Below are 12,508 nucleotides of genomic sequence, written 5' to 3' on the forward strand. Positions count from 1 at the left end.
TCAAGGCATCTGCACCGGGGTTCATCTGTGATTTAGCTGCATGATTGTAACAAATATGCTGTTATATATTTGTTCTGTCGTTGGCCTTTATTAAGGGTACGTGGTTGGATATTGCATATATCCCCCCACACACATGTAATTATCAGCATAAATATATATACAATATATATATGTATATATGTATGTATGTATATATATACATAAATATATACATATATATACACTCGTGTATATATATGTATATATTATATACTCGCATATATATGTATGTATGCATGTATGTATGTATGTATATAATATATATATATGTATATATATATACATACGAGTATATATATATATATATATATATATATATATATATATATATATATGTATATATTCTAAAAATGTTGAAGCAATGTCTTTACAAGCAGCGATTATACAAAAGGCGAGAATTGGGATTGCAATTAAAATAAGTGTTTTGCGTAATCTTTAGATTACTTTGCCATGTATTCAAGAACTAGGTAAAGAAACGGGTTGAAACATTTTAATTGTTTTCTGAATATTTTTATTTTTCTTGCGGTAAGGGGGATAGAGGACAAGCTGAAGATACTCATGCAAAAGAAAAAAAAAAGACTAATAGAATGAAAACGATTTTTTTTTTAATCTTAATATTTTTCCTAAGATAGGAAAATGTTTACATTTCTTTCGATAATATAAGAAATACTTTCTTTTATTTTCTCTTGCGGTTTTCATTTCATTCTTTGACGAATGCGATCCTGTGGAATCTTTACGTGAAAAATAGAATAAATGCTGTCACTCATAAATTGAAATTTAAACCTTCTCTGTCGTTCAGTATAATGCTCTTATACTGATAAGTAAGCAAGGGCAAGAAGCCAAGCTCACTCCGATATTAAAATATATATTTTTTGTGATCTTGATAATTTTTTTATATTCCCATAAGCAAACGCATATTAATAAGAGAGAGAGAGAGAGAGAGAGAGAGAGAGAGAGAGAGAGAGAGAGAGAGAGGTGGGGGATATTGTATGAGTAGCAGTTCGGTTTCTTTGAGCTTCGAAGAAAGCTGTTGTGAATCACAGTTAAAATACGCCAAAAAATGTGTTTGCACTACCAGAATTAAACGTGTAACCAAATTCATTATACTTATGGATACACATGTATGTATGTAAGTATGTATGCATACATGTATGTATGTACATATGTATATATGTATACACACATTTATATATATATACACCACATATATATATATATATATATATATATATATATATATATATATATATATATATATAAATAAATATATAAAGATAGCTAGGTCTTAGAATTGTAAAAGGAATAATGAAAGTCATCTCCGTCCAGGAAATGACACTACGTCTCTGGATTTACCTGAGGCTTTTATCTTTAGAAAGCTTGCTTTCATTTGCTCTCCTTGCCAGGTATAAACGAAAGTTCCGGTAGCTTTTTACAGAAACTGTAGTTCGTTTTATAACATTTCATGCATACGTCATCGTTCTACATTTGATAGAATACGCTTGACTTTTTCCATAGGTACACCATTAATGATGCCACTAAGACACGCCCTCGCGAGGACGGCGATGAAGCTGATAAGAGGGATGCTGGAGAAAGCCTCGCTGAGATTTCGGAGATACGACTTTGAACTGAGACACTTGGAGTATATTTCTCATTGAGAGAATCTGTTTCAAATTTCGTCAGAGCTGATGTCTCTGCTTCAGCAGGGCTTTGAGTGGCTCACTAATTAAACGGACTGTCCCTGAAAGCTATGGAGATTAAAAAGTGTCTCGAGTTTTTTTTTTTTATCTAATTCTTTTGTCTCTTTTGTAATTGGTCTATAAAGAAGCGTATGCGATCCTATTGGCAACCTATAATAAGCATTTGAAAGCCTGATTTACTCGACTCAACTTGGTCACGTACATCCAAGTTTTATTACTTTGTTATTGCACAGTGAAATAAAGAACCTTTCCAGTTCTGATTAGTTTCTCTTTTGATATAATGCGCTATTTATGCAATGTAGCGCGCTGTAAACGGGCACGTTGGTGAAATATTCGAGCAGCTGATAACGGTTTATTTGTATATCTTTCTAGCTATTTATCTATTCAGACACACATACACGCACACACACCCACGTACATACACACACACACCCCATATATATATATATATATATATATATATATATATATATATATATATATATATATATATGCATATACACACACACCCACATACATACAGACACACACCATATATATATATATATATATATATATATATATATATATATATAATATTACTATGAGAAACTCTGACGTATGCATTAGTCGTTAACTTTCAAATCAAAAGTGACATTTATAACTGTATAGTAAAACCTGGCTGGAACTGCTAGATTCAGCTAGAATGTGCCCTTTTTATTAATCATTTATTCATACGGCATACACTTTTTCCACCATAGGCGTTCTCTGGCTTTGGAGGGAGGCGCCAAAATGGTGCTGCCTTCTTGCTTCAAACAAATTTAATATACTGAAAGAATGAAGAACAATAACTCTGTAAAACGTTTATGTAATCACAGATACGAGGGGATTGTGAAAGGGAAGGAGGGTTACAGGAACTTTAGGAACGGTGGTTCAGCATCCATCCTGGTAGCGAGCCATCGGCGTAGACGAAGGAAATTGTTGATGTTGTGGAAGTTGTTCGCACAATGGATCACCCTTATTCAGCTGTCGATGGACGGCCTTGTCACTGACTGTTCTCTTGTAAATGTCTGGAGACAATAAAGTTCCTGTAACCCTCCTTCCCTTTCACAATTCCTTCATATCTGTGATTACATAAACGTTTTACAGAGTTATTGTTCTTCATTCTTTCAGTATATTAATTTGTTTGAAGCAGAAGGAAGCATCTTTTTGGCGCTCACTCCAAGCCAGAGGAAGCCCATAGTGGAAAAAAATGTATGCCATGTGAATAAATGATTCATAAAGGGCACATTCTTGCTGAATCTAGCAGCTCCAGCCAGTTTTTACTGTACAATTATAAATGTCGCTTTTGAATTGAAAGTTAACGACTAATGCATACGTCAGAAACGTTCTCAAAAGTAATATTATACAGTATATGTATAATATATATATATACATATATATATATATATATATATATATATATATATATATATATATATATATATATATATATATATATATATATATATATATATATATCAGAGAGAGAGAGAGACAGAGACAGAGACAGAGAGAAGGCTTTCATAGACAACCGTAAAACCCCGCGATATATTAATTCCGCAAAGCACTTGCATTTATGTTTTAGCATTATTGGAACAGGATTTAAAGGGAGGGTCGTGACGTCACAGAAGAGGCTACTGTGTCCGCGCGCTTATGTGTGAAGTTGTGAGACATCGTCGCCGCGGGTTTCCGTACATTATCGAGAAATTACGACTGTCACGTGTATCCAGGCAGTCTGTTTTTAAGTGAAACTTTACATATATCAGTGGGAAATACAGAGTGAGGGCTGTGCAATGATGCAAAATGAATACCGTTTTGATTCTGACGGGACCTCCGAGCTGACTCCCGATACCAAGTAATGGCTTCTCTCACGTCAAAGGCAAGGAATAGGAAACTTGAATGCTAAACCTGCTGTGATCTTTGCAGTGGTCCGAAAGTCTGAATACGATTTGCTTGTGTCTAAATCCCCACAGGAAGTTTTGACCAAGTCCTAGGCTAGGCTACATGCATGTAGGCTACCGCAAAGCTAGGCTAACCTAGGCCTACAAGTAAATTTTGCCCGGACAGACCATCTAGTACCATTCTTAGGGTTTTCGGCCACGACCCCAGGTAGGATTACCTTCATTGCATTTACCATATATGCCTCAGGATAAGGTTATGACTTGTGCTAGGTTTATGGATTTTAAAATTCTCCCTGTTTACAACGGAACAACGTACGTTTCCCCATCCCTGTAAAACAAAAGAACATGGGGAAACCCACATTAGTGAGCTACATTTAGACATTTAACCAGAATATTTGGACAAATAATTAAACGGGACTCTAAATTCGGTCGACGATACAACCTTCATAGTGGCGGTAAACAACGGTAGAAATACGCTGGAAAAACCAACGTATTCTTCCAGCTAATTCATCGGAAGCCATAGGTTTTGTTTTTCTCGTGAAATAAATTTTATTTTCTTCATCCCAGAAGTTCCACGAAACACAACCAATGTATTTTTTGAGTCACTGTTAGCCATTGGCTGTACTATGGTGGCCAAAAATGTGTAAGTTAAAACTCCTGGCCACTGCTAAGTAGTTCCATTAGCTTAATTCTTTTAAGGTTACAAAATTTTATATGACGCGCTATCTAATGTAGAATGCTGATTAAGTGGTCAAGTGTAGCTTTATTTAATCACTGCTTTGATTACGCAGAATGACATTACCAAGGAATTAACAGCCATAACTTATGTAGAAGATCGGAAATGAATGTGTAAAAACTGTCGGTGTGACACACCGCGGCGTTCTCAGCTGTGATTAGGCTTTTCAGAAGAACTCGGCTGCACCCGGTATAGAATTTGAAACATGTCCCGCGGATTTACTATACGGAGCATAAATCCATAAAATCTGACCCCGCTGTGCGTTGCCTGTTGATTTTATGTGAAACAGTCAGAATTCTAAGTAATGTTCTTAATTACTTTCCATTAAATCAGTAACAGGTATAACTGTAGACCAGTATTACGAACCTTAACGAGTTCAGTGGAGCTTGAATGAGATGCACTGATGTAGTCTGCCGGGCGTATTGAAGTGGCAGGGGGGCGAAGTTGACAGCGGGTATGATGAAACATAATTGGTTTGATTATATTCATTAGCCTACGTAATCGTGGCATTCTGTATATGGAATTAACAGAATGAATTGAAAGGATGTTATTATAATATCTAAAATTAAGGTATATAGGGTTTTGATTTAATTTTTTTTTATATGTAGTTGTCGGTTAAGACCGAAATTCGTGAACGGTTCAACGTTGCTGTTAGCATTTTAGGCAGAGGTTTTTTTTATCAGTTATCAAACGAGTTTTATTTTGGTACCAGGACACTAGGCTTATGTAAAATTAAGTCAAGTTCCGTTCGAAAGTTACAGTGAATTGTACATAATGACTCTCTCTCTCTCTCTCTCTCTCTCTCTCTCTCTCTCTCTCTCTCTCTCTCAAACACACACACACACACACACACACACACAACACACACAACACACACAGATCATAAGTCTTAAACCCTGCTATCTCACTTCTAATCTTTAGGATTTGTGCCCATTCGGAGATGTGGTTTGAAGATTTATTTCCTCACGACGAAGCACGAACTCGGGTGAGGAAAGCTTTTGCGAATGGCGCAGAAACACAACGCTGTGCAGAAGGATTATTGTTACCCTTGTTTCCGCTATTCACAGCAACTCTCGATTAGCACCTCTGCCGGGTAGCAGTGATAAACTTATCCTTTTCGTAATGGGGTAGCAGCATGAGAAGGCAAAAAGTAATAACAGAGAACGTACCGATTATGTTGTATGGTATCTTCGATGGAATTTGTCACTGACTTGTAATGTTTACTTCTAGTCAAATGTTATTTTTCGTTGTTTCGGAAATCACTGATTTGTCATGTTACGAACGGATTCTTTCTTTCTTCCTGTACTTATATTCCTATGGAAAGGCCGGCTCTTGTGGATGTTTATGTTAGTAGTGTTCAGGGTATTCCAGAAAATATCGAGTTGTTGCATTTTTTGACGAAGTGACTTTCGTATATCAGTATTTTACCTCGCCTGAAAAACACTCTATTTCTGTAACATGGTTTGCAACTAAGAAATTACTCACTATCGTAGGGGTGTAGAATTTGTCATGCCGAAATGAAATTGAGGTTATTTGATTTTTTATTAATTCCTGGGGACATCGAGCATTGGTACTTCTCGCTCCACCGTTGTAATGTAGTAATCCGTTTTCCGAAGTGTTCATATAACTCGAGTAAAATGCATGGTTGTAACAATTCTTGTATCGTGTTGGTATTCCTGTCCTCTCTTTTGTAAAAAGACAACTTAATGGGATATCCTTCACTTTGTTATTTTAATAGTTATGACTGTAACACCCTGTGATCACTTGGTAACTGGTCTGATAAGTCAGAGTAGCCTATACTTCTCTAAACCCTAGGGGCCCTAAACTTAATAGCTATGATTGTAATCTGAAAGGCAAAGAACAAGTTCACTGCAAAAACGGATAGCTTAGAACCCTACCTACGATGGGTGGGGATGGCGTGCAGCATAAAATCCTGTTGCTCTTTGGAAACGACTTGTGTTTAAATTATATATATATATATATATATATATATATATATATATATATATATATATATATATATATATATATATATATATATCATGGTGCCTCCACAATGAAAATGAAGGAGAAACCCGAGGGAAAGGCAGAGTTCTTAATTTGTCCCAACAGTTTCTCGCTCACCATCAGGCCTCAATAAGGTTCCCGGAAGGGCTGATGGGAGGGCGTAAAACTGCTGGGACAAATTAAGCAGAACTCTATTTCTTTTCTCTGGTTTCTCCTTCATTTTCTAGAGTGCACTGTGATATTTTATCTTCATGATTGAGAAGAATATAACTATATATATATATATATATATATATATATATATATATATATATATATATATATATTGTATATATATTGTTATATATATACATATATATACATATATATATATACACATACATAATATATATATGAGTGTATATATATATATATATATATATATATATATATATATATATATATATATATATATATATATATATATATATATATAATTTTTTCTCAAAAATAAACCCTACATGGAGCGGCTTACGAGAGTGTCAGGACCATGATCAGTGCCACATTCATGAAGGATGATCCTTTTGTGCAAAAGACTAGTATAATTAGCCATAAAACACAATTACACAGATGAGGAGACGGGGCTAATTGTTGCCGATTTTTCGTTATATTTTCCAGAAGTTATTTTCTAGGTTAAGTAAATGGCTTTTTTTTCCACATGAGATGTAAAATTTTGTCCGGTATCTTGCAGTACTGAAATTTTCATGTTAACAGATTTCAAATGTAAAAATTAAAACTACAATGAAAAAGCTGTTAGTTAGCTATAGATCGTCGTTTCATGACTAACTGTATTCTTGACAATCAATGAATATGGGATTTTTTGAGGCCCGAATCTTGAAGAACCAACGATGGTTTGTATGCTGTAAATTTGATACCTTGGCTGAAGGTTCGGCCTGAAATTCCACATAAAAGAACCAGTACAGTAGAAACTACAGTTTAAAAAAAACCTTCTCTTAAATACCTTGAAAGTACAGAGAACTTCATCATCCGAGATAGCTCTTCGTTGGGTGAGTCGGTAGAGCTGTGGACTGGCACGCGCTAGGCCGGAGTTTGATTCCCCGGCCGACTTATGAAAAGTTAGAGGAATTTATTTCTGGTTATAGAAATTCATTTCTCGCTATAATGTGGTTCGGATTCCACAATAAGCTATAGGTCCCGTTGCTAAGTAACCAATTGGTTCTTAGCCACGTAAAATAAATCTAATCCTTCGGGCCAGCCTTAGGAGAGCTGTTAATCAGCTCAGTGGTCTGGTAAAACTAAGGTATACTTAACTTTAACTTCATCATCCGAGATAAAGTTACTGCGAAAATAGCGTCCTTTCTCCAATAGCGCCCATGAGCCCGTTGTCTACAAGGTGTCCTGGACCTAGTCTTTATCATCTCTTCCAATTCATATTTCTCTCTCTCTCTCTCTCTCTCTCTCTCTCTCTCTCTCTCTCTCTCTCTCTCTCTCTCTCTCTAGAACGTTTGGGATGTTGAGATATTTAATTGCCACCCAGTTTCTTGCTTTGTTCATCAGTTAGTTTTATATATATTTTTTCTTTGCATAATTGCTCATTGACCGTGAATGTTGGTGACGATCGCACATTTAACATTCTTTCTGTTAATATTTTTCCCCACCCACCTTTAGCTAGGCTAGAACACCTTGAAATGTCAGCATATTTACAGTTTTTTCCCCTCCATTTTCCTTTGTTGGTGTCTCTTACACACCGAACCGAAATGCTTCACTGGCAGGTAGCTGAATTGCTCACGTTCTCTTGTTGCTGTGGTTCAGGTTAGAGTCTATCTGTCACAGAAAGTACTGCACAACGTAAACGTGATAAGTATTAGTTAGTCAGTCTCCTTTGCAGAAGTCTAATACTGGCACGGACTGATGGTAGGAATATTCGACCAGGTAACAGTCACGATCATGGAAGTGTTTCATAAATTGAAAACACTTGACCCTGCATCCAACCTCTGGCATGAGATGAAATCATATACTTTGCAGGGTCATTGCTTACTAATGAAAGAGAAGGCAGAACTGAATTACCAGTTGCATTAACAGTCATTTATATTGCGACTTTCACATTTTAAGAGGATGCTCTCACTTGCTTTTTTTTCCTCCCTTTTTCTGGTGAAATAAGGCTATTTTCCATATTTGTAGCTCATGTATCATTTATATTCAGAGTTGTATCTTTGAAAAACTTCCTCAAGATTACTATAAAACTTCCAACGGTTGCTGGTATTGAAATTTGTCTGAGAATAAGCTGATGGCTTTTGGGTTGCAAAGGGAAAGTTTAGGATGTCTTTTAAAATCCCTCAGATCAGTCTTCAGGTGTCCGATCAAGTTTTTCCCCCGTTGGGGATGCACAGTTTTATCTGCCGCGGAAAGATTTGTAATATCTTTTGAGGATAAACCATAATTTATTTTAGCAATGATTAGAACAATATTTTAGTTGGATTTCCATCTTATCAGAAAACGTTGTCATGACATTGCATACCAACTAAATTTATGGGAAGGAAGAATGGATTGCAGTGTCATAAAAAGCATTGCAATGTCTAAAAATGTACATTAAATGAGTTTGCAGTTTTTCTTAATGACATTTACCAGTTTTACTGACAACATTTATGTTTCTTCAGGGATGATGTGTCTAATGGTCTTCTTATTGTAAGTCCATAGCATTCTGTATGTAAAAAAGCGATTAACGCACGCTAGGACGTTATGGGTAGGTTGACAGTGTATTAACATAGGCAAGCAGAATTTAACAGCTTACCCGTCTGCGCCATTTCTTAATTATAACTAGCTTAGCCAATGAACATTGCCTGTGCGATTCCTTAATTATAACTAGCTTAGCCCATGAACATTGTCTGGGCGATTCCTTAATTATAACTAGCTTAGCCCATGAACATTGTCTGCGCCAATCCTTAATTATAACTAGCTTAGCCCATGAACATTGTCTGCACCATTTCTTAATTATAACTAGCTTAGTCCATGAACATTGTTTGTGCTATTTCTTAATTATAACTAGCTTAGCCCATGAACATTGCCCGCTCCATTTCTTACTTATAACCAGCTTAGCCCATGAACGTATCTATGTTATTACTAGCTTAGCCCATGACCATTGCGCCATTTCTCAATTATAACTAGCTTATCCCATGAACATTGTCTGCGCTATTCCCTAATTATAAGTAGCTTAGCCCATGAACATTGTCTGCGCAATTTCTTAATTATAACTAGCTTAGCCCATGAACATTGTCTGCGCCATTTCTTAATTATAACTAGCTTAGCCCATGAACATTGTCTGTGCCATTTCTTAACTATAACTAGTTTAGCCCATGAACATTGTCTGCGCCATTTCTTAATTATAACTAGCTTAGCCCATGAACATTGCCTGCGCCATTTCTTAATTATAATTAGCTTAGCCAATGAACATTGTCTATGCCATTTATTAATTATAACTAGCTTAGCCCATGAACATTGTCTGAGCCATTTCTTAATTATAACTAGCTTAGCACATCAACATTGTCTGCGCCATTTCTTAATTATAACTAGCTTAGCCCATGAACATTACACCATTTCTTAATTATAACTAGCTTTGAAAATGAACATTGTCTGCGCCATTCCTTTATTATAACTAGCTTAGCCCATGAATATTGCGCCATTTCTTAGTTATAACTAGCTTAGCCCATGAACATTGTCTGTGCTATTTCTTAATTATACCTAGCTTAGCCCATGAACATTGTCTGTGCCATTTCTTAACTATAACCAGCTTAGCCTGTGAACAGTGTCTGTGCAATTTCTTAATTATAACTAGCTTAGCCTATGAACATTGCACCATTTCTTAATTATAACTAGCTTAGCCCATGAACATTGTCTGCGGCATTTCTTAATTATAACCAGCTTAGCCCATGGACATTGCGACATTTCTTAGTTATAATTAGCTTAGCCCATGAACATTGTGTGTTCTGTTTCTTAATTATAACCAGCTTAGCCCATGAACAGTGTCTGTGCCATTTCTTCATTATAACTAGCTTAGCACATGAACATTGTGTGTGCTATTTCTTAATTATAACCAGCTTTGCCCATGAACATTGTCTGTGCCATTTCTTAATTATAACTAGCTTAGCCCATGAACATTGTCTGCGCCATTTCCTAATTATAACTAGCTTAGCCCATGAACATTGTCTGCGCCATTCCTTAATTATAACTAGCTTAGCCCATGAACATTGTCTGCACCATTTCTTAATTATAACTAGCTTAACCCATGCATATTGTATGTGCCATTTCGCAATTATAACTAGCTTAGCCCATGAACATTGTATGCGCCATTTCTTAATTATAACTAAGCTTAGCTTCATGAATATTATTCAGCCATTCTTAATTATAACTAGCTTAGCCCGAACATTGTCTGTGCCATTTCTAATTATAATTAGCTTAGCCCATGAACATTGTCTGAGCCATACCTTAATTATAACTAGCTTAGCCCATGAACATTATCTGCGCCTTTCCTAATTATAACTAGGTTAGCTCATGAACATTGTGCCATTTCTTAATTATAATTAGCTTAGCCCATGAACATTGTCTGCGCCATTTCTTAATTATAACCAGCTTAACCCATGAACATTGTTCGTGCTATTTCTTAATTATAACTAGCTTAGCCCATGGACATTTTCTGTGCCATTTCTTAATTATAACTAGCTTAGCCCATGAACATTGTCTGTGCCATATCTTAATTATAACTAGTTTAGCCCATGAACATTGCGCCATTTCTTAATTATATAACTAGCTTAGCTCATGAACATAGTCTGCACCATTCCTTAATTATAACTAGCTTAGCCCATGAACATTGTCTGAACCATTCCTTAATTATGACTAGCTTAGCCCGTGAACATTTTCTCCCCCATTTCTTAATTATAACTAGATTAGCCCATGAACATTCTACCGATCAGTGTAATTACAGTCTCGTGTACAATAAAATATAAACAGATGAACATTTTAACTTTGAAAATGTTTCTTGATACGAGCTGTATCAAATAAAGGGAGAATATTGTATTGAAAATTTATCTTTAACTATGTAAATTAAATCGCATAACATAGCGTCATTAGCAGGTGTTGTCTTATTTCTTCCACAAAAGGAGAGATGGGGCCGACACGTGTATGGTGGCTCGTTAGTGCTGCGTCTAGCAGTGAATTGGAGCTTTCCTTATAATATATATGTATATATATGTTCGTATATAATATATATATATATATATATATATATATATATATTTATATTTATATACAGTATATATAAATATTTATAATATATATATAGTTTATATATAAATATATATACGTTATATATATATATATATATATATATATATATATATATATATATATATATATATATTATATATATATTTTTTATATATGCGTATATATATATTTTTGTATATTTTATATATATGCATATATATATATATATACTATATATATATATATATATATATATATATATATATATATATATATATATATATATATATATATATATATATATAATGTATGTGTTTGCGTTTGCGCCAGACATACTGTTCTAATAAATTAAATTTCGCAATTATTTTCTGTATGGGCAAAAGTACCTTGGATAACGGTTATGAGTTTCCCCGCAAGTTTCCAATGAAATCAATATCTGGGTTGTGTCGCAGTAAAGTCAACAGATAGGGCGACTCCAGTAATGGTTATTGTAGCCAACACCCGTTATAAGGCTTATATAATTTACTTTCATTTTGCGGTCGTCAGTCGAATATGTGAAACTTTGTTTTCAACAAGCTGGTTTGGTCGTTCGGTCAGCTTTGACTACGTTATATTTATATAATATATATATATATATATATATATATATATATATATATATATATATATATATATATGTGTGTGTGTATGTATATTATATATATATGTATATATATACATATATTATGTCCTTGGATGACTTTCATATATATATATATATATATATATATATATATATATAAATGTGTTGTGTATATATATTAATTATATATATATATATATATGCATATGTATAATATATGCATATA

At 34.5% G+C, this 12,508-nt stretch overlaps 2 protein-coding genes across 4 annotated transcripts in view; one reads left to right on the forward strand and one right to left on the reverse strand.

The window, feature by feature from the left end:
- The window catches only part of Alk (Anaplastic lymphoma kinase), a 1,114,821-nt gene that overhangs the window by 900,081 nt on the left and 202,232 nt on the right, over positions 1 to 12,508 (reverse strand). The gene's annotated exons all lie outside the window — the stretch shown is intronic.
- The window catches only part of LOC136844390 (uncharacterized), a 663,809-nt gene continuing 654,674 nt past the window's right edge, over positions 3,374 to 12,508 (forward strand). The window contains exon 1 of one of the 3 annotated variants that reach the window (XM_067113486.1): positions 3,374 to 3,866. The gene's annotated coding sequence lies outside the window, so the exon portion shown is untranslated. The remainder of the gene's footprint in view (positions 3,867 to 12,508) is intronic. The other 2 variants (XM_067113488.1, XM_067113501.1) reach the window with 2 other exon arrangements.

Source organism: Macrobrachium rosenbergii, chromosome 12, assembly GCF_040412425.1.
Source record: "Macrobrachium rosenbergii isolate ZJJX-2024 chromosome 12, ASM4041242v1, whole genome shotgun sequence".
Classification (NCBI taxonomy): Eukaryota; Metazoa; Arthropoda; class Malacostraca; order Decapoda; family Palaemonidae; genus Macrobrachium; species Macrobrachium rosenbergii.